This window comes from Mandrillus leucophaeus, unplaced genomic scaffold, assembly GCF_000951045.1.
Source record: "Mandrillus leucophaeus isolate KB7577 unplaced genomic scaffold, Mleu.le_1.0 Scaffold327, whole genome shotgun sequence".
Taxonomy (NCBI): Eukaryota; Metazoa; Chordata; class Mammalia; order Primates; family Cercopithecidae; genus Mandrillus; species Mandrillus leucophaeus.
The window spans coordinates 707,738-730,259 of NW_012103443.1; positions in this window are offsets into that span (position 1 = coordinate 707,738).

Below are 22,522 nucleotides of genomic sequence, written 5' to 3' on the forward strand. Positions count from 1 at the left end.
GTGTCGGCCCTAAACCAATTTACTGCCTCCCAAACTGTGAGTAGTCAATGTTACCAGTGACTAATTATATGTTTATCGCTGGTCATGCCCCTAATTGGAAAAAGAAATGGTGACAAGGAAGAGATATGAGGGGCAGAAGATATGACTATCTAGTTTATTATTTATTTATTAATTTGATTTAAACATACTTTATTACCGAAAAAGTAATCTCTAAGGATAAGAAATTTAAAACCCTGTTATGAGATTGTTTAAACTTTGTTTCTTTTCACTGACTTCAGTAGATCATAATTATTTTCCATAACTCTGATACTAAAGTGAGTATTTAGTCAATGTGTTAGTAACTTTTTAAGCAAAGCAAAACATTGGTATAGGTTGAAACAAGAATTCTTATCATTCCCATTCACTATGAACTCTCCATTAAGCACAATTGGATAATAATGTAGTGTGACCATGTTCTCCGTCTCCCTTTGCCTCCATTTCAAGACAGTAGTTCTCATAATCTCAAATGTATTCATTTGAAATCACGAATGCTACAGAATCACTAAAACCAATGCTTTCAAAGTTTACAGATCATTAATTGAACTTAAATTGATTTAGTGATTCAAATATTGCAATTATCCTCTACTGAACTCTTCAGTGGGGAATTTGAAAATACTGTAAACTAAAGTGCTGGTTTAGAACTGGAATCTAATATGGATAGCCTCCTTGTTTTCCTTCCCTCCCTTTCTCTCTCCCTATCTTTTTCCTTTATTCCCTTTCTCCTTCCCTTCCTCCTTTCCTTTCTTCCTTCTTTCCTCCTTGTTTTCTTTCTATCTTTCAGCTGAGCTAGACTCAGTATTACTTCTGCCCATAGACTGCTTGGATTAAAACATTTGAAGAAATTAAAACCATATTTCTGGCTACTGTTCTGTCTTGATACAGAAACCTTTGTATAATAACAAACATTTCTTCTGATGACAAATGCCCTGTATTAAATGTTTATTAAACAAGTTTTAAGTCTTAATTTATGTATACAAGGTTGAAATGATACAAAGGAAAATCAAAGGAATTTCGTTATGAATACACATTTCAACTTGGGAAGCCTCCTAGGAACTGGCCAATAATGCTTGTGTTAAAGGCTATTTTATTTACTATTATATTACCTAAGTGAATTTAATGCATCAGTAATTTAGATACCTGGATTCCTCTAAGACTATGGATTTGGGAAGTTCTCATTACATGTAAAAGCATCCTGCAGTGTTCTTTGCTTAGGGAATCCAACCTGTGTCTATAAACCTTTGCAAGGTTTTCTTTGTTCACTGCAGGGGTTTCTAGCAAGTAAGCAGATAGAGAGGTTTTGAAGTAAAAAGAAAGAAGAACCCATTCTGTCATAATGGCAATTCTACAATACCTCTGAGCAACAATGTTAGTGATCAACACTGGCAGCAGAGATGATGATTTAGGTTGTGTGTGTACGTGGGGTGTGTATGGAAGATTTACATTTGCAAGGCTATTTAATGACTGTGCAGAGTGACTTTCAAAAATAAAAATATTGCGATTGATGCAGTGTAAAATAATGCTTCCCTCTACCCTCACGATGCATCTCTTTACCCTCACTGGCCTGGGACAGCCTACAAATGCAGACTTTCTGATGTAGAATGAGGCATCAGTAGGGCTCATGGCTTCAGAGATTCACCAGGAATGGTCATGAAGTTCCTACCCATAGCCCTCTACTTCTCTGATTTTTCTTTGTTTTTGTTCTTTTTAAAACTTAAAATAGAAGAACATTCTTTCTTTCTTCAGTTTTATTCAGAAACCCAACATGAAAGAAAGAAAAAGCAGAGCAGCTGCTTATAAAATGCTAGTAAGAGCCTCAGAGCTCTGACCACTGAACTGTCTCCTGTCCAAGGCTCTCTCTAAAACCAGCTCCTCTAAGAATTGTTCTAGAGTATGATAAGTGTTCTAGTGATTCATTCATTTGGATTGAGACTCTGAACCCCTGAGCTACAATGTAAACACCTGGGAAGGTTTTCACACTCTGCCATTTCTTATTTAGCTGTTCCTACTTTCATTCTCTTCTGTTAGCTAGTAATGAGCAGAGCCCTAAGTGGCTGAGGTAGAGGAAAGTGATCTCTAATTTAAAAATTAAGGAAAAAATAAAATCGTGGGCGATGCCAGAGAGAATATGAAAAGGCTAACTCAGTTAGAAGGACTGAACATTTGGGAACAGTCTTAGAGCATTGGTTGTCTGGTAGAAGGAAATACATAGGCCAAAGGGAGGGAAGTATTGTGGACAGAAAGAAAGTAGGTGATGAAATAAGACCAGTACCTGCTTTTACGTTAGGCAGTCCCTAGGCTCACCGATCTGCTACTGTGTTTGATTCTTTTGGTGAGAGGCCTCATTAACATTTAAGACCCTTTAAGAGCTTGTTTTGCCCAGGCAATTGCTTGTGAGACCAACAGAGTACTCCAGAAAGGAAGAAAAACAGCCAGAACTTTCCAATGTAGATCCCAGACGGAGCTTGGCTTTCAGAACATCTTTGGTTTGGAAGTCCATTTGGGAATATTCTGGAGCCCAGCTACATGATGACTAGTATCTGAATCCCTGCTTGGCTCAGTTATCTATCCCAAGGATGACTCAGAAACAAGGAAGGGCAGGAACGCCTCTTTCTTAAATTTACCCCAATCTCTGCTGGACCCTCTAATTATTTCCTTTCCTACTCATTTGAGTTAAATGAAAGTTCTGAAGAGTTATCCCCACTTTCCAAAGGTGATGATGCAGAGGGATGGTATATATATAAAGCAATTCAGGTAAGCCACTCTGTATAAGTGTCTTATAGTTGACTTAATTAGTATTTATGTATAAGTGAAAAAAATAGCAAAATTAGAATATATTTTCCCCAATCAACTTGTTCTCATTCCTCATAAATGTGTAGAATGAGAACAAGTTGATTGGGGAAAATATATTCTCACAGTGAATGAAAAGACAAAGAAACAAAACCTATAGAAAGAAATTAATAGAAATTCTAGAACTAAAAACACAGTATCTGAAATAAAAATTTCAGATTTCCATGAATGTATTTAACGCAAATGCTTCTGCATGTGATATTTTCAAGGCAGTGTTTGTATGCAATTTTCACCTATGGTTTGTGTTTTAGGGGTTTAGTTTAAGATACAAAGATACCTTCCGATGTTATGCATAAACTTTTTCTTTAAGTTTTTTATTTCTGCTTCGTTCTTTCTATTATCTCCTCTGGGACTTCAAATATACATCTATGGGACCATTTGCTATCGTCCTACAGATTCTGAAAGCCCTATTCCCTTTTCCCCGTATTTTTTTTTCTCATCTTCTCATAGAATAATTTCTACTTACCTTTTCTCTGTCATTTCTATTCTAATGTTAAGCTAGGTGGTGAAATTTTTATTTCAGATACTGTGTTTTTAGTTCTAGAATTTCCATCAATTTCTTTCTATAGGTTTTGTTTCTTTGTCTTTTCATTCACTGTGAGCATATTTTTCTTTACATAATAAATAATTTAAAATGCTCTAGTAATTCAACATATGAGTAATCAGAGGTTTGGTTTCCATTGATTATCTTTTCAATTGAGAATGGCCAGCATTATATTGTTACTTCGTATTTTAAGTAATTTTGAATTTTACCCTGGACATTGAGAATGATATGTTGTAGAAGTTAATTTTTTATTTTTATTTTTTGAGATGGAGTCCCACTCTATTTCCCAGGCTAAAGTGGAGTGACATAATCTCGGCTCACTGCAACCTCTGCCTCCCAGGCTCAAGTGATCCTCCTACCACAGCCTCCTGAGTAGCTGGGACTACAGGTGTGTGCCACCATACCCGTCGAATTTTTGTATTTTTTTTTTTTTGAAATGAGATTTCATCATGTTGCCCAGGTGGGTCTCAGACTCATGGCCTCCAGCAATCAGCCCTCCTGGGCCTCCCAAAGCGCAGGTTACAGTCGTGAGCCACTGCACCTGGCCAGAGTTCTTTTATCATTAATTAGTCTACTAAGCCTACTTCGTGTATATGTTCAAGTATCAGCTACAGATTTGTGTAGAGTATCAGTATACCAAAAACTTGGGGCTTCCTTTCTTCAGAGTTTGACTTTCTGAAATTTCCCCCCTAATTTTCCTACTATGGTCGTTGCACTGAACCTTGTCCTCTGGTTTTTCTAGCAAGATAATCTGTGTATTTTATGTCAAAGTTTTAACCGACTCACATAGTCCTCACTGTGGTTTGCTCTCATACTTAAAAAAATTAATTTAAAAATTAAAAAAAGCTCACTACATGCTGTTTCCTTTTCCCCTCTGGTGTTTTCTGGTTTATTCATTCTCTACGCCTTCAAGTCGTTTTGTTCCTCAGATCTTACAGTTGTTTTAATTTTGTAGTTTTACCTTACACATTTGTGTGTTTAATCCATCCCATTGCTGTCTGTGTTTATGATGTTAAGTGGAAGATTAGTTTTATTTTTCCATATAATGAGCAAGTTTCCCTCCACAAGATCTACTAAACACCTGTTTCTTCCTCCACTGATTTGTAGTGCAACTTTTACATATAAAAGTGATCTGTCTCTGGGCTAATTATTCTGTTATATTTGTCTATTCCTGTGTGAGTAAAAAAAAATTATTATAATGCATTTGTAGTATGTCAGTACCTGGTAATGTAAGTCCACTCCTTTGCTTCTCATTTTCATATTTTATTTAGCAATTTGTTTATATTTGTTTCTCCATATTAATTGTAAAAATAAATTTATTATCTTCAAAAAATTCCGAGAATATTAATATTTTTATATTAGCAAGTCGTTACAACCAAGAGTAAGGAATGTCTCCCCACATATTAAAATATTTTTTATGTTCTTTTATGATTTAAAAATGTTATCCTTAAGAGTCTTTTAAGTTCTGGATTATTTACAGTACCTTTGGTACCATTATGAATAGCCTTTTTCATTTATTATATTTTCTATTATGTTATTGCTCATATAAAGAAATGTTACTGATTATTTAGTTTACTTTTGGGGTATAAATTACATATAATAAATTGCATAAACCTGAAGAGTACAGCTTAATGAATTTTTATTTTTGTATACAGCCATATAAATATTGCTCAAACCAACGTGTAGTAGCTTTCAAAAATTCCAGTCTCCTTCATGTCTTCTACCATTTACATGAACTTTGTATAACTAGAACCATATATTATGTATTTTTTGTGTCTGCATTCTTTTGTTCAACATATGATGTTTGTGAGATTTATTTATGATGGTTTATTCCTTTTTCATTCTTGAGCAGTATTTCAGTGTGTGAATACACGACAATTTGTTTTCCCATTCTCCGATTGATAAACATTTGGATTGTTTGACTTAAGGGCATTGACAAGTTGCTATGAACATTCTTAGAGATATTTTGTACTGGACATTAGTAGTCATGACACATGCTTTAGATTTTCATTAGTTGATGTTTAAAACCTCATAAACCTTATTGAATTATCTTATTAGTTTAAAATTTGTTGAATCTGTTAATTGTATAGATGACCATATAGTTTGAAAACATTTAGAGTTTTAACTCTCACTTTAATCCTTACAGTTGTATTTATTTTTCTTTCCTTAAAACATTTACTAGGTTCTCTAAGAGTTTGCTAGAAAACAGTGGTAAAAGTGAGTATCTGTGTGGTTGCCCGAATGTATAAGGAATAATACCTAAAATTCTTTTCATAATAATGTATTTCTCTATTAAGTATTACATTTCTGTATATTTTTGGTATATAACCCTTGGCAAATAAAGTTGTTGACTGTTTTTTGTTTGCCAATAGCATTTTTGTTTAAATTTCAAATGGGTATTAAAGTTCCCAAATTGTTTTTTCTGAAACTTTTAAGATAATATGATTTCTCCTTTTTGTTTGGAGAAATATATTGATACATTTTCTAATAAAAATTGATACTTGTTTTCCTGGGATCATGAAGTTTTCTTTTAGTACAATATTTAATTTATACAACTAATATTTTATGGAGGATATTTGCAGCTATGTTTTATGTAGCATGCACCTAAAATGTTCTCTTCTTTTCTCTTCCCTTCCATTTGCTTCTCTTTTCTCTTCTTTTTTCCTTTTCTTGTTTTGGAGTCAAGATTACACTAGCCAGAGAGCCAGGTAAGTTGGTAGCTTGGCTCAAAGCCTCAGAACTAGGGAAACTGATGGTGTAACTCTCAGTTGGCAATTGAACGCTTGAGGATCCAGGGGGCTCCTGGTGATAGTCCCAGTATCTGAAGGACAAAGAACTTGGGATTCTGATGTCCAAGGGCAGAGGAAGAAGGGTGTCACACCTCCAGGATAGAAAGAGAAACTTTGTCCTTCTGCCCTTTTGTTCTATCCAGGCCCTCATCCAATTAAACAGTGTCTGCCACATTGGTTGAGAGTGGGTCTTCCTTGCTCAGTCCATTGGTTCCAACACCAATCTCTTCTGGAAATACCTTCACAGACATACCCAGAATGCCTTACCAGTATGAGTCATTCCCAATCATTATTATTTTATTATTTTTATTTTTGTGATTCAGCTCTATTGTTTACCCTTCAACTTACTGAAATAAATACTTAGCTCATTTGTTCTCAACTTTTCTTGCTTTCTGATACATGCATTTAAAGATACGCTTTCCCCTCTGTATTAGCTTCATCCCACAAATGCTGACATGAACTATTTAGTTTTGGGTACCCAGCTACTTGGGTATCCCTTAATCCAGTCAAGTTGACACCTAAAATTAACCATCACAACCTGATTGCTGGAAGCTTAGTAGAAGGCATCTCTTTAACTACATAGGTCCAGGGCATTTTAGAAAGAGAGATCTTTGATTACAATTTCAATTTATTTTGTGCATAGCTATCTCTTTGTTTCCTATTTTTTCTTGCACCAATTTTTCTTTTTAGGGTATCTGAAAATTTATCAGTTTTATATAGATTTTCAAATGTATGCATGTGTTTTAAAAATAATATTGTTTAAATTTTCATTTTTTACACTTTGTACTTTTTGGTAATTCCTTTCTCACTTTCTCTTTCACCTTGCCTCTTTGTTCTTTATTGAGATATGAGTCTGTCCTCATCATTATTATTTTATTATTTGCATTTTTGCTGTTGAACTCTTAATGCTTACCCTGAAACTGACCAAAATAAATGCTTAGCTCATTTGTTCTCAAACTTTCTTGATTTCTGATATATGCATTTAAGGTATATTTTCCCCTCTAAGTACTGTATTAGCTTCATCCCACAAATGCTGACATGAACTATTTAATTTTTGCTTTACAATATTCCTTGTCATTTCTAATTAACTAGAGGATTATGAATTAATATTTTATCTTCTAAAATTTGATTTTTAGCAATTTTTTGTTAATATTTTCTAATTTTATTGCATTATGGTCAGAGAAAATAGTCTGTAAGATATTGATTCTTTACAATTTATTTAGGCTTACTTTGTGGGAGAAATGTAAATGTAAATGTTCCCTATGCCCTCATATATAATAGTTGCTTTCTCAAGTATAGATTTTTTTGTATAACTAACTCAAGCATGTATATTATTCAATCAAAGAGATCAAAAGAAATATCAAGAGATTTGTGTCTTTATTATTATCTGCTTCATCTGTTAAGTTCTGAAAGAGGTGTTTAAAAATCTCTAATTTCTATCAGTTGTCACTTTATATAATTTGAGGCTGTATTTTAGGAGTATATTCTCTACTATTCTTTTTTTATAACCAATGTCAAAAGATACCATCGTGCATTATGGTAATTTCTGCCTTAAATTTTATTTTTACAAAATTTAAGACTGCTATCACGCCCTCTTTTTGTCTATATTTTTTTTCTGTGTAACTTTTCAATTATTTAAATTCTGACTCTTTTTGATTCCTTTTGCTTTAAATGAACCTATTATAGAGAATATGTTATTGATTTTTCCAAATTTGAGATTATTGGAATACTGATATCCAAGAATATAGGTGAGTTTAGTCTGTTTATTATAATCCTATTTATATTTGAATTGCTTTCTGTTATTTTATTGAATAATTTCTATTTTAACTTTCATTTTTCTTCTTTTCCTACAGGTTGTCTTTGGCTAGTTTGTATTTTAAACTATGCACTTAAAAATTTATGTGTTTATTTGTTTCTATGCTGCTTGCCTTTAACCTAAAAATCAGACTTATGTTTATTAATCTCTGATGATCTTTGTAAGTAGTTTTTGATTTTGTAAATTTTCTGTCAATTTAGAAACAGGGAAAACAGTATAATAAAACCAATGTATCAACCATCCTACTTAAACTCTTAGCAACACATTACCAATATTGTTTTATTTCTAACTTCTTCACTGTCTGCCACTCCACCATTCCCAAGATTATTTTGAAGCAAATCCAAGATTTCATATCATTTCGCTATAAATATTTTATACTGAATTTCCAAAAGATAAAGACTCAAAAAACATTTCCACAATACAATTACCAAAAGCTAAAGAAAACTATTGTATGTAACTAATATTTAGTATTTTCATTTTGTTGTCTACCAAATTTTTCTTAATCAATGTTTGTTTGAATCACAATCTAAATTATATGCTTATATTTAACTGGTTGATAAGTCTCTTAAATATCTTATTTTTTTTGCCATTTTCTGAGTTGTAGGAGGTTCAATACACTAGAGGTTAGGTATGCTAACTAGAGGTATGCTACACTAGAGGTTAGGTAATGCTCCACATGAGTACTGAGTCTGAATCTGCATTTTATTAAGATTTACAGTTGTTAGAAATACATATTAATATATGTGGAACACTGTATTATTAATTCCTCCTTTTTTATCCCCCCTCTCTTTTTTCATTATTATTATTATTATTTTTTGAGACAGAGTCTCGCTGTGTGGCCCAGGCTGGAGTGCAGTGGCCAGATCTCAGCTCACTGCAAGCTCTGCCTCCTGGGTTTAGGCCATTCTCCTGCCTCAGCCTCCGGAGTAGCTGGAACTACAGGCGTCCACCACCTCGCCCAGCTAGTTTTTTGTATTTTTTAATAGAGATGGGGTTTCACGGTGTTAGCCAGGATGGTCTCGATCTCCTGACCTCGTGATCTGCTCGTCTCGGCCTCCCAAAGTGCTGGGATTACAGGGTTGAACCACCGTGCCCGGCCTTTTCATTATTTTTTAATTGAGCAAACACTGGGTTGTCTGTTTCATAGATATTTTTAGTCTGAATTTTGCTGATTGTTCCCTGTAGTATTCTTAATATGTTTTTCTAAACCTTCTATTGTCTGCAAATTGGTAGATCTGGAGTTTGAATTATATTCAGGTGCAAATTTTTTTGAAAGGATTCCATAAACAGATGGTATGTACTTCCATTAGGAGATATACAATGTTCATTTGTCTCTGCTTCTGTGATGCTTCTTAAGTCTTTGTTACACTTAAAGACTTAACAGATCACATGGGAAAAATAGGATAAACTCTTGATTCTTTAACTTTATTTACCAATTTTCAAAATAATGAAATGGCTCATTGGCACCCTCCGAAAATGACCAATTAAAACTTTTATGTTGGTGTCTTTGCTTTTATGTTATTCATTCACCTATTTATTCATTCATTTTGGCATCATTATATACTCATGGATAAAAATACATTTCATATATTTCAACTCGTTTCTGTTTTATCCTTATTGATGCTCAGAGTTTTCCATCTTAGACAAGGATGACTTCTCAGCCCTTTTGGCTTACATTTAAGAGTCCTTTATAACTTTTCTGCTTTTTGATATGATAAACTTTCTGTTATATTAATTTTTTATTCTCCCTATCTTGAACCATTAGTAATTTCTATGAGGAATGTGGTTCCATTTGTGTGACATGGTTTTCAAGAACATAACCTGATTATTGCAAAGGCTCATTGATTCTGGTATTGTTGTCCAATGTAGTGAATTATGAGGGCAGAGCTGTGAACCTGGAGGGTACAGCTATGGGCCTTAGAGGATTATTCCTAGGACTTGAAAATTAATGGAATTTGCTCAGCTGGATTTCAAAATTGCTTGGGACCAGTAACTCCTTTTCTGCCCTTTATTCCTCCCTTTTTGAATGAGAAATACATGACTGTTAGCTAATGCTTGTACTATCATTTTGTTTTAGAAGAGAATTACTGTTTTCTTGAATTTCAAAGGTTCACAGATAGAAATTTTACTACAGAATGGATCATATCAGAGTCTCATTCGTACCTAATTTAGATGATGTAGTGAGATATTTTACTCTTGAGCTGATGAGACATGAAATTTTGGACTTGAGCTGATGCTTAAGTCATACAATTTTGGACTTGGGTTGAGACTTTTGGTGACCTTGGGATGGGGATGAATGTATTTCGTATGTGAAAAGAATGTTACTCATTAGGAGCTAGAGGGTTATGATAGGCTGAATAATGATCCTTGGAACCTTCACATATATTATCTTATATAGTTCGTTAGTCAAGGTTCATTAGTCAAGGTTCATTAGTCAAGGTTCATTAGTCAAGGTTCTCCTATCAACAGGGCTGATAGGATAGATATATATGAAAGGGAGTTTATTAAGGTGTATTGACTCACATGATCACAAGATGAAGTCCCACAACAGGCCTTCTGCAAACTGAGGAGCAAGTAAGCTAGTCCAAGTCTCAAAACCTCAAAAATAGGAAACGGACAGTGCAGCCTTCAGTCTGTGGCCAAAGGCCTGAGAGTCCCCAGAAAATCACTGGTGTAGGTCCAAGAGCCCAAGGGCTGAAGAATTTGGAATCTTATCTCCGAGGGCAGGAAGCATCCAGCATGGGAGAAAGATGGAGGCCAGAAGACCCAGGCAGTCAAGTCCTTCCATGTTCTTCTGCCTGCTTTATTCTAGCTGTGCTGGCAGCTAATTAGACGGCACCCATCCATCTTGAGCATGGGCCAATAGGATATATATCCTATTAGTTCTGTCCCTCTATAGAACCTTGACTAATACAGATTTTGGTACCAGAAGTGGTTCTAGAGAAACAGAATGTTAAAGATGGAGTTATTTCTTTGGTTTTAGGGTTTCTGGAGTTGGATGCTTAATATGATTAGACCCAAAAACGCTAAGGACTCTAATTCTAGTAGTATGGAGAACACTGATAGTCCTTGGCATAAACTTCTTAGACAGTTATGCAAAATAAATGCATTTGACACTCCCGATTCACCTCTCATGAGAGGCAAGGAGTTTAGTGGCTTTATACATAATACCTTTGACCATATGTGGAGAACCAAGGAACATAATGAAGCTGGTTGGTTGCTCCTAAGTTCAGGGGGCAAAGTGATAAAAGAAAATTATCAACTCAAGGATTATGTCTCCCAGCTTCAAAAACAGATACTGAGCCTCAAATCTGCTAAGATTGCCCTGAATGAGAGTCTTATCTCCTGTAGTGAAAGAGTTGAAGTTGTGGAAAAACAGACACAAGCTCGTATCATGTGAGTGGCTGACCTGCAACAAAAGGTGCATGCCCAGCCTCACCAGGTGTTTACTGTTAAAGTGAGGGCATTGATTGGAAAAGAATAGGACCCTGCAACTTGGAATGGGGATGTGTGGGAGGACCCTGATGAAGCTGGGGACACTGAGTTTGTAAACTCGGATGAATCTTTTTTGCCAGAAGGAACAACTTCCCCATCCCCAGTAGTGGCAACATCCCCTCCCTGACCCACGTTGCCATCAGCCTTTCCACCTCTGTCTGAGGAGATAAACTCTGCACTGCCTGAGGCAACAGTGATGGCCTCCCCTGAGGCAGATGTCAGGCAAAATAATGTTGATTATCCTCAGGAGCCACACCCAACACCCCTGTTTGCTTCTAGACCTACAACTAAAGTCCTAGTAGGTCCCTAGAGGTGAGGTTGAGAGTGTGGCCCATGAAGAGGTATGCTACACTTAAAAAGAACTGTTTGAGTTCTGTAATTTATACAAACAGAAATCTGGAGAACAGGCATGGGAATGGGTATTAAGGGTATGGGCTAATGGTAGGAGGAACACAGAGTTGTATCAGGCTGAATTTATTGATTTGGGCCCACTAAGTAGGGACTCTGCTTTTAATGTTGCATCTCAAGGAGTTATAAAAGATTCCAATAGTTTATTTGCTTGGTTAGCTGAAATGTGGATTAAAAGAGGGCCCACTGTGAGTGAGCTGGAAATGCCTGATCTCCTTTGGCTTAATGTAGAGGAAGGCGTGCAAAGGCTTAGGGAGATTGGGATGGTGCATTAGTCATGTCAGACCTACTCATCCCAGCTTGGAGGGTCCAGAAGATATACCCTTGACCAATGCCTTGCAAAATAGATTTGTGAGGGCAGCACCTGCATCTTTGAAGAACCCTGTAATTGCTCTTCTCTGTATATTAGATCTAACAGTGGGAAACAGAGTGACTCAACTACAAAAATTAAATACAATGGGAATGGATCCCAAAGTGGCAGAGGCCAAGTGGCAGCACTCAACTGTCAAAGGCAAGGTGAGCTACCATAATGGGCAGCAGAGACAAAGCAGCAATCAGAGTAGTCTGACTCATGTAAACCTCTGGCATTGACTAATTAACCGTGGTGTTCCTAGAGGTGAAATTGATAGGAAGCCTACTGCATTCCTACTTACTTTGTATAAGGAGAAAACTTCTAGGTCAAATAGACAAAAAACTAATTTGAATTATTAAAACAGAGAATCATGGCCCCTGAATCAATTTCCAGACCTGAGCCAGTTTACAAGCCCAGAACCCTTTGAATGAAGGGAAGGCCAGCTTCTCTTAAGGAAGGATCCCACTATATTACTGATAATTTATGCAGTGAATCTTTCTCTTATCCTTCCCCAAGGAGACCTCTGGCCTTTTACCAGGGTAACTGTGCACTGAGGAAAGGGAAATTATCAGATATTTCGAGGACTACTGGACACTGGCTCTCAGCTGATGTTGATTCCAGGGAAACCAAAACATCACTGTGGTCCTCCAGTTAAAGTAGGGGCTTATGGAGATCAGGTAATAATGAAGTTGTAGCTCAGGTCTGACTTACAGTGGGTCCAGTGGGTCTCCGGACTCATCCTGTGACCATTTCCCCAGTGCCAGAATGCATAATTGGCATAGACATACTTAGCAGCTGGTAGAACCCCTACATTGGTTCCCTGTTAGGGTGAGAGTTACTGTGGTGGGAAAGGCCAAATGGAAGCCATTAGAGCTGTCTCTACCTAGAAAAATAGTATATCAAAAACCATATTGCATCCCTGGAGGGATTGCAGACATTAATGCCACCATCCAGGACTTGAAAGGTGCAGGGGTGGTGACTCCTACCACATCCCCATTCAACTCTCCCATTTGGCCTGTAGGGAAGACAGATGGATCTCAGAGAATTATAGTGGAATATCATAAACTTAACTACGTGGTGACTCCAATTGCAGCTGCTGTGCCAGATGTGGTTTCATTGCTTGAGCAAATTAATACATCTCCTGGTACCTGGTGTGCAGCCATTTACTTGGCAAATGCCTTTTTCTCCATTCCTGTCCATAAGGCCTACTAGAAACAATTTCCCTTCAGCTGGCAAGGCCAACAATATACCTTTACTGTCCTACCTCAGGGGTATATCAACTCTCAGGCTTTGTGTCGTAATCTTATTTGGAGAGACCTTGATCGCTTTTCTCCTCTGCAAAAGGTCAAGAGATAAAGACCATCTTGGCCAACATGATGAAACCCCGTCTCTACTAAAAATACAAAAAATTAGCCAGTTGTGGTGGGAGGCACCTGTAATCCCAGCTACTTGGGAGGCTGAGGCAGGAGAATCGGCTGAACTCGGGAGGCGGAGGTTGCAGTGAGCCGAGATAGTGCCATTGCACTCCAGCCTGGGCAAAAAGAGTGAAAATCCATTTCAAAAAAAAAAAAAAGATATATCACACAGGTCCATTACATTGATGACATTATGCCGATTAGATCCAGTGAGCAAGAAGTAGCAAACACACTGGACTTATTGTTGAGACATTTACATGCCAGTCAATGGGAAATTAATCTGAGTATACTCAGGGAACTTATATCTCAGTAAAATTTCTAGGGGTCCAGTGGTGTGGGACCTGTCGAGATATTTCTTCCAAGGTGAAGGATAAGTTGCTGCATTTGGTACCTCCTACAACCAAGAAATGTGCCTATTGGGCCCATTTGGATTTTGGAGGCAACACATTCCGCATTTGGGTGTGTTACTTTGGCCCATTAATTAAATGACCCAAAAGGTTGCCAGTTTTGGATGGGGTCCAGAACAGGAGAAAGCTCTGCAACAGGTTCAGGCTGCTGTGCAAGCTGCTCTGCCACTTGGGTCATATGACCCAGCAGATCCAATGGTGCTTCAGGTGTCAGTTGCAGATAGGGATGCTGTTTGGAGCCTTTGGCAGTCCCTATAGTTGAATCACAGTGGAGGCCCCTAGGATTTTGGAGCAAGGCCCTGCCATCTTCTGCAGATAACTATTCTCCTTTTGAGAGACAGCTCTTGGCATGTTACTGGGCTTTGGTGGAAACTGAACATTTGACTATGGGTCATGAAGTCACCATGTGACCTGAACTGCCTATCATGAACTGGGTGCATTCTAACCCATCTAGCCATAAACTGGGTCATGCACAGCAGCATTCCATCATCAATGGAAGTGATATATACATTATCAGGCTTGAGCAAGTCCTGAAGGCACAAGTAAGTTACATGAGGAAGTGGCTCAAGTGCCCATTGTTTCCATTTCTGCCACCTTGCCTTCTCTCCCGCAGCCTGCACAGATGGCCTCATGGGGAGTTCCCTATGATCAGTTGACAGAGGAAGAGAAGACTAGGGCCTGGTTCACAGATGGTTCTGCATGATATGCAGGGACCACCTGAAAGTGGACAGCTGCAGCACTACAGCCCCTTTCTAGGAAATCCTCAAAAGACAGTTGTGAAGGGAAATCTTCCCAGTGAGTAGAACTTTGAGCAGTGCACCTGGCTGTGCACTTTGCACAGAAGGAGAAATGGCCAGATGTGCAATTACATAATGATTCATGGGCTGTAGCCAAGATGCTCAGGGACTTGGAAGAAGCATGATTGGAAAATTGGTGACGAAGAAATTTGGGGAAGAGGTATATGAATGGACCTTTCTGAGTGGTCAAAAACTGAAGATATTTGTATCACATGTGAGTGCTTACCAATGGGTGACCTCAACAGAGGAGGATTTTAATAATCAAGTGGGTAAAATGACCCGTTCTGTGGACAACACTCAGTCTCTTTCCCCAGGCACCCGTGTCATCACCCAATGGGCCTATGAACAAAGTGGCCATGGTGGCAGGGATGGAGGTTATGCCAGGGCTTAGCAACATAAACTTCCGCTGACCAAGGCTGACTTGGCTATGGTCACTGCTGAGTACCCAATTTGCCAGCAGCAGAGACTGACACTGAGCCCTTGATATGGCATCATTTCTCAGGATGATCAGCCAGCTACCTGGTGGCAGGTTGATTATATTGGACCTCTTCCATCATGGAAAAGGCAGAGGTTTGTCCTTACTGGAATAGACACTTACTCCGGATATGGGTTTGCCTGTCCTGCAAACAATGCTTCTGCCAAGACTACCATCCGTGGACTCACAGAATGCCTTATCCACCATCATAGTATTCCACACAGCATTGCCTCTGACCAAGGCACTCACTTTATGGCCAAAGAAGTGTGGCAGTAGGCTCATGCTCATGTAATTCACTGATCTTACCATGTTCCCCGTCATCCTGAAGCAGTTGGATTGATAGAACAGTGGAATGGCCTTTTGAAGTCACAATTACAACACCAACTAGATGACAATACTTTGCAGGGCTGGGGCAAAGTTCTCTAGAAGGCCATGTATGCTCCGAATCAGAGTCCAATATATTGTACTGTTTCTCCCGTAGCCAGGATACACGGGTCCAGGAAGGGTTGGAAATGGAAGTGACACCACTCACCATCACCCCTAGTGATCCACTTGCAAATGTTTGCTTCCTGTTTCCATGACATTACGTTCTGCTGGCCTAGAGGTCTTAGTTCCAAAGGGAGGAATGCTGCCACTAGGAGACACAAAAACGGTTCCATTAAACTGGAAGTTAAGATTGCCACCTAGGCACTTCAGGCTGCTCCTATCCTAAAGTCAACAGACTAAGAAGGGATTTACAGTGTTGGCTGGGGTGACTGACCTGGACTATCAAGATGAAATCAGTCTACTATTCCATAATGGAGGTAAGGAAGAGTATGCATGGAATACAGGAACTCCATTAGGGCGTCTCTTAATATTACTATGCCATGTGATTAAGGTCAATGGGAAACTACAGCAGCCCAATCCAGGTGGGACTGCAAATGGTCCAGACCCCTCAGGAATGAAGGTTTGGGTCACTCCACCAGGAAAAAACCATGACCTGCTAAAGTGCTTGCTGAAGGGAAAGGGAATACAGAATGAACAGTAGAAGAAGGTAGTCATCAATACCAGGTATGACTATGTGACCAGTTGCAGAAACGAGGACTGTAGTTGTCATGAGTATTTCCGCCTTCTTTTGTTAAAAACATTTTTGTTCATGTATACACTTGTACTAAGAAAATATCTTCATTTTATTTCCTTTTCCTTTATCATGTGACGTAAGTTTTATTGACTTCATATCGACATTTAAGTATTGTTAACTTTATGTAATAGTATTTGGATTGGGGGTTGGCGCATTTTTGGTTGTACAAAGGAAGTTGTATTGTGTTAGGTGTAATTGTAACCTTATTATTGCTTTATTTGAGGATTATGTATGATCTCAGGAGATGTGTATGGGTTCAAGCTGACAAGGGGTGGGTTTGTGATGGTTAATACTGAGTGTCAACTCAAGTGGATTGCAGGATACAAAATATTAATCCTAGGTGTGTCTGTGAGGGTGTTGCCAAAGGAGATTAACATTTGAGTCAGTGGGCTGAGGAAGGCAGATCCACACTTAATCTGTTGGGCACAAACTGATTAGCTGCCAGCAAATATAAAGCAGGCAGAAAAAAGTGAAAGGTGAGACTGGCCTAGACTCCCAGCCTACATCTTTCTCCCATGCTGGATGCTTCCTGCCCTCAAACATCAGACTCCAAGTTCTTCAGTTTTGAGACTCGGACTGGCTCTCCTTGCTTCTCAACCTTGCAGATAGCCTATTGTGGGACCTGTGATCATGTAAGTTAATACTTACAAACTCTCTCTCATATATATATATACACACACACACACACATATATATATACACACACACACACACACACGTGTGTGTATATATATATATATATATGAGAGAGAGTATATATATGAGAGTATATATATGAGAGAGTGTGTGTGTGTGTGTGTGTATATATATATATCTCTCCTATTTTGTTCTGCTCCTCTAGAGAACCCTGACTAATACATCAGTTTTAGAATGATAATACCACTATTACCACCAAAAATCTGATTACCAAAAATGGTTTAATTTTAGATTATTTCCCACTGAGAGTGTAAAATCAAATTACTGTGTCTTAAATTCATTTGTAATAGATCTTCTCTGTGTGATTATGCCACCAACTGGAGATTGAGTTAGCTTCATTTGTTTCATTTTTAGATTTTAATGATTGCTTTTTGATTGAATTTTCTCTTAGAACCATGTAAAATATTTTTATGATTCCAACATTAAATCTACAAATCAAGAAGTTTGGCTTCTTTTTCTGTCTTTTCTGCTATCTCCTTCTCCCTTTATAAGCACATGTTTTTTAAAAAAATTACTGGACAAATGTTATTGATGTATTTTAAAGAACTTCTCAGAGAACACTTGTTCTTCACTATGCATTAGCAATATAAATAAAAACCTAAGGTCATGGAAAATTTTAAGTATATTAAAAGAAGACGGAAAAACTGTTTGAAGCACCCTGGACTCACCATCAACTTTGCAATCAATTAACTAATGGCTCCTGTTTTTTCACCTGTAACTCTCACACATTTTTCCTCTTCTTGCACTATTTTGAAGTAAAAGCCCAAATACGACATCATTTTATCTATAAATGTTTTATTAAATATTTCTAAATGACAAGGAATCTCAAAAATAAGTAAAATTATTATATCAGTGATTCTTTAATAGCATCAAATAAAAACTTTAAGCTTGCATGTCATAATCCATTTTTATAATTATCCTTTTTGAAATAGAATACAAATAAGGTTCACTTACAGCAAATTTTTCTTTACAAATATTTTCTCTTTAATCTGGAGGTTCCTTTTGTATAGGGAACCTATAGAATAAATTGTTTCTTACAATTAATTTTATTTTATTGCTATTATTGATAAAACCATATTAATTTTCCTGTAGATTTTGCACAGTTGACATTTTGCAGATTGTATTCCTGTGATAGAGGTTGAGATATTTTTCAATGTATTCCGTCTAAATTGGTATTTTGATCTAGGATCTTGTAAGATTTCTTCAAAATGGTGTTTTGTTTTTCCATCAAAAGGTACATACTGCATGGTTCTCTCTCTTTCTCTCCCTCTCCCTCCTCCCCCTTCTCTTTTTCTTTCTTTATTTCTTTGTCTTTGTGATGATCAATTCTTAGATCCATTAATTCATTAGGGGTTGCAAAATGATGATAATTTAATTCTATTGTTATGGTCTTCATTTTTAACTGGAATTCTTCCATAAAGTGAAATGTCTCATGTCCTGTTCGAGGCAGGCAGGATAATATTTGATTCTTTCCTTCCTTTGGTTTTTTTTTTTTTTTTTGCAAGTTTTCAAAATAATTAGAAATTATTTTTGCAAGTTTTCAAAATAACCCCTGGCATCCACAAACATAAGTTGTTCCCTTTTTTGTCCCACTTTTTAATTTTTTAAAAAAGTCATTATGAACTCAAGGATTTAAACATATTTGATGTATTTCCACTCACTGAAATCATCTTCATTATTAGTGCTCAAATTGTTTCATCCATGGACTCTTCAATTTGGCTTCTAAATCATTTTGACACAATTGTAGTAGTTTTAATAGCTTCCCTCATTTTGGTATATTTCATGCTTATCTTGTATACTTCTTGCCCTAAATTTGAATCAGTCATTTCTCTGAGGAGACCAGCTTCTTTTTAGAGTAAAATGCTATTTCCAGGCCACAACCTGGGTGCTACAGGCGTACATCATTTACCACCAGATTGATCATTATTTTTAGGCCTTCTCTATAGATAAAACTAGCAATGTGTAATTAATTTATTACCATTTTAATTCAGGACCACAGAGTTTTTTTTAATGAAACCTCTTTTATATTACATCTTTATATCTTCTTTCCCACTAGGTAAATCCCAGTTACCAATAGCACTGGTAAAATTAGTCTTTCAAATAATGACTCACTCACTGGATCCCACATTACACAAGTGTATCAGAAGAACAATACCCACACTGCTACCGACAATATGATTATTAAGACAGCTTAAAAATTATTTGTAATTTCTTTACCTTTATGATTTGTATTCACCGGGAATATGCAGTCAAATTGCCATATTTTAAAGTCATTTGGAGTAGTTTCTGTAAGACTGGTAATGCCTCTAGCTGGATACTCATACATTAATTTAATTTATTAAAAAAGTGAGTATATTTTATTTTTAGTACAGTCTTAGATTTATGGAATCATTTAACAGATGGTATAGAGTTTCATATAATCACCTAACCACCTCTCCCTCCTCAGCATCCTCTATTATTAACATCTTGCATTCATGTGGTACATTTGTTAAAATTAACAAACCATTAATACATTATCATCAACTATAGTCCATCATTTATATTAAGATTCATTCTTTGTGTTGTACATTCTATGCGCTTTGACAAATGTATAATGACAGGTATTCACCATGACTATTTCACACTGACTAGTTTTCTCACCTAAAAGTCCTCTGTGCTTCACTTATGCTTTCTTCCCCTACCCCTCCCCTGAAACTTGGCAACCACTGATCTTTTAATTATTTTAACTGTCTATATAGTTTTGCCTTTTCCAAAATGTCATATTGTTGGAATCACATAGTAAGTAGCGTTCTCAGACTGAGTTCTTTCATTCAACAATATCCATTTTAGATTCCTCCGTGTCTTTTTATGGCTTCATAGTTTAATAATTTCTGTTTGTCAGTGAATAACATTCCATTCCATTGTGTGGATATAGCACAGTTTATTTATCCAGTAACCTGGTGAAGGATGTCTTGGTTGTTCAGTGTTTTGCAATGAATTAAGCTGCTGCCATAGACATTCATGTGTGGTTTTTGTGTGGACAGAGGTTCTCCACTTAATTGGGTAAGTAACTAGAAGTGGAATTGCCAGATTTTATGGTAAGCCCATGTTTGGGTAACTTATGTGAAATGTGTAAGGAGTATGTCCAGATTCATCTTTTTGCATATGAATGTCCAATCTTCCCAGCATCAGTTCTTGAAAAGACTATCTTTCCTCCATTAAATTGCCTTTGCTCCTTTGTCGAAGGTCACTTGGCTATATTTGTGTGGATCTAGCTTTTATCACTATCCCTCCATCCTATGCCTTCCATTCCGCGCAGTTGATCACTTAAAAAATTATGTACCTACTCACTGTAATAAATAAAAGGTAGCATACTATACATATTTTACTTGCATCTAGTTGCCTTGGTCAGTAACTTCAAAACAATATTTAATAGCAAGGGAGTCAGCAGATAGGCTTTTCTCTTCTTGATTGTTGCAGGATAGTCTCCAATGTTTCCCTGTTAAGGGAGACCAGCTTTTGGATTAAAGGATAGACAGGTAGAATAGATAGATACATAAAATCATGTTAACATCTCCATCAATTCCTATTTTACTGAATGCTTTTATAAATGAATGGGTAGTAAATTTTGTCAAATGCCTTTCCTGTGTCCATGGAGATAACAGTATTACTTTTCTCTTTAACTTCATTGAGATGAATTATAAGTGTCCCAATGTTGAAGCACACATATATTCTTAGAGTTAACCCCATTTAGTCACAAGACTCATGCTTAATGTGTTGTTGGATTCTGTTTCCTAACATAACTTATATAAAAATTCTATAGTATTATTTATAAGTGAGATTAATCTGTACTTTTTTTATGGGACAATCGTTGTCAGGTTTTGTAATCATGTAATAATTGTTTCATAAAATTAGAGTTAGCAGAATTCTCCTATGAAATCTGGGCCTAGTGCTCTTGAGTGGGGATCTCTTTAACTACTATTTTTCTTTCTTTTGTGGAAAATGATCTGTTTAGACTGTTTCCACTGGAGTTATTTTTGGTAAGTTGTAGTCTTCTAAAAAGAAACTATTCCTTTTATATTGATTTGTTAATCATCTATTTCAGGGGTCCCCAACCCCCAGGGCTGTGGACCAGTACAGGTTGCTTCGTGGTCTGTTAGGAACCGGGCCACACAGTAGGAGGTCAGTGGTGGGCTAGTGAACATTACCACCTGAGTTCAGCCTTCTGTCAGATCAGTGAGGACATTAGATTCTCATAGGAGTACGAACCCTATCGTGAACTATGTACGTGAGGAATCTAGGTTGCACACTCCTTATGAGAATCTAATGCCTGATGATCTGAGGTGAAAGACTTTCATCTTGAAACCATCCGGTATCACTAAGTCTGGAGAAATTGTCTTCCACAAAACTGGTTCCTGGTGCCAAAAAGATTGGGCATCACTGATCTGTATCTTCCTTCTCATGCATTGTTTTCTCTACTGTTAATTTTTCTGGAATTTTAGTCCCAGTTTGTTTTCGATGTGTTTTTATTTATGCTGTTCTTTGTTTGTTAGACAACAATACATTTTAAAAACGGATTTGATGGCATTTATTGTCCAGATCTCTTCAATTATCCTCCTGAAATTAACCTTATTTTTGTTTTAATATCTTGTCTAAGGAGGAATTTGAAGGTGGGATCTTGGCAAACTTTGTGAGTTCTTAGAAGTCTGAGAATATTTTTTTCCCATCAATTTAAATGACATACTGGCAAATATAAAATTCTACAATCAGAGATATGTTCCTTCTGCAGATTAAAAATAATACTGTATTGACTTCTTGCTTCTTTTAAATGTAATTCTTGTTTTTTTCTCCAATATGTCTAGTTTTTTATTTTGGAAGCTTTCAGAATTTTATCTTGTTTTTTATGTTATCACATTTTACTACAATATGTCTAAGGGTAAGGTTTTTTGTCTATTGTTTTGTGCTCTGTATGGGCCCCTTTCAGCTTTCTTTAAATTGGGCAATTTTATTTTCCTTATTTTATCAAATATTTCTTCATTAGTCTTTTAAAAAATCTCCATCTATTCTTCTATTCTCTATACATTTTCACTTTGATTTCTGATCTCCACAAGTCTTATTTTCTTTTATATGTCTGATCATTATCTTTTCTTGCTGCATTTTGGGAAGGTTCCTTAGTCTTATATTCTAGCTCACTAATTTGTTTTACAAACTGGTGTTCTTTATTCACCTATCATGCTTTTCACATCTCACATTTGACCTTGTTCTTTTTTCTGTCTTCTTAGTACTACTAACAATACTAATGTCTTCTGTTCCCTGTTTGAGAATATTTATTATGCTTATTTG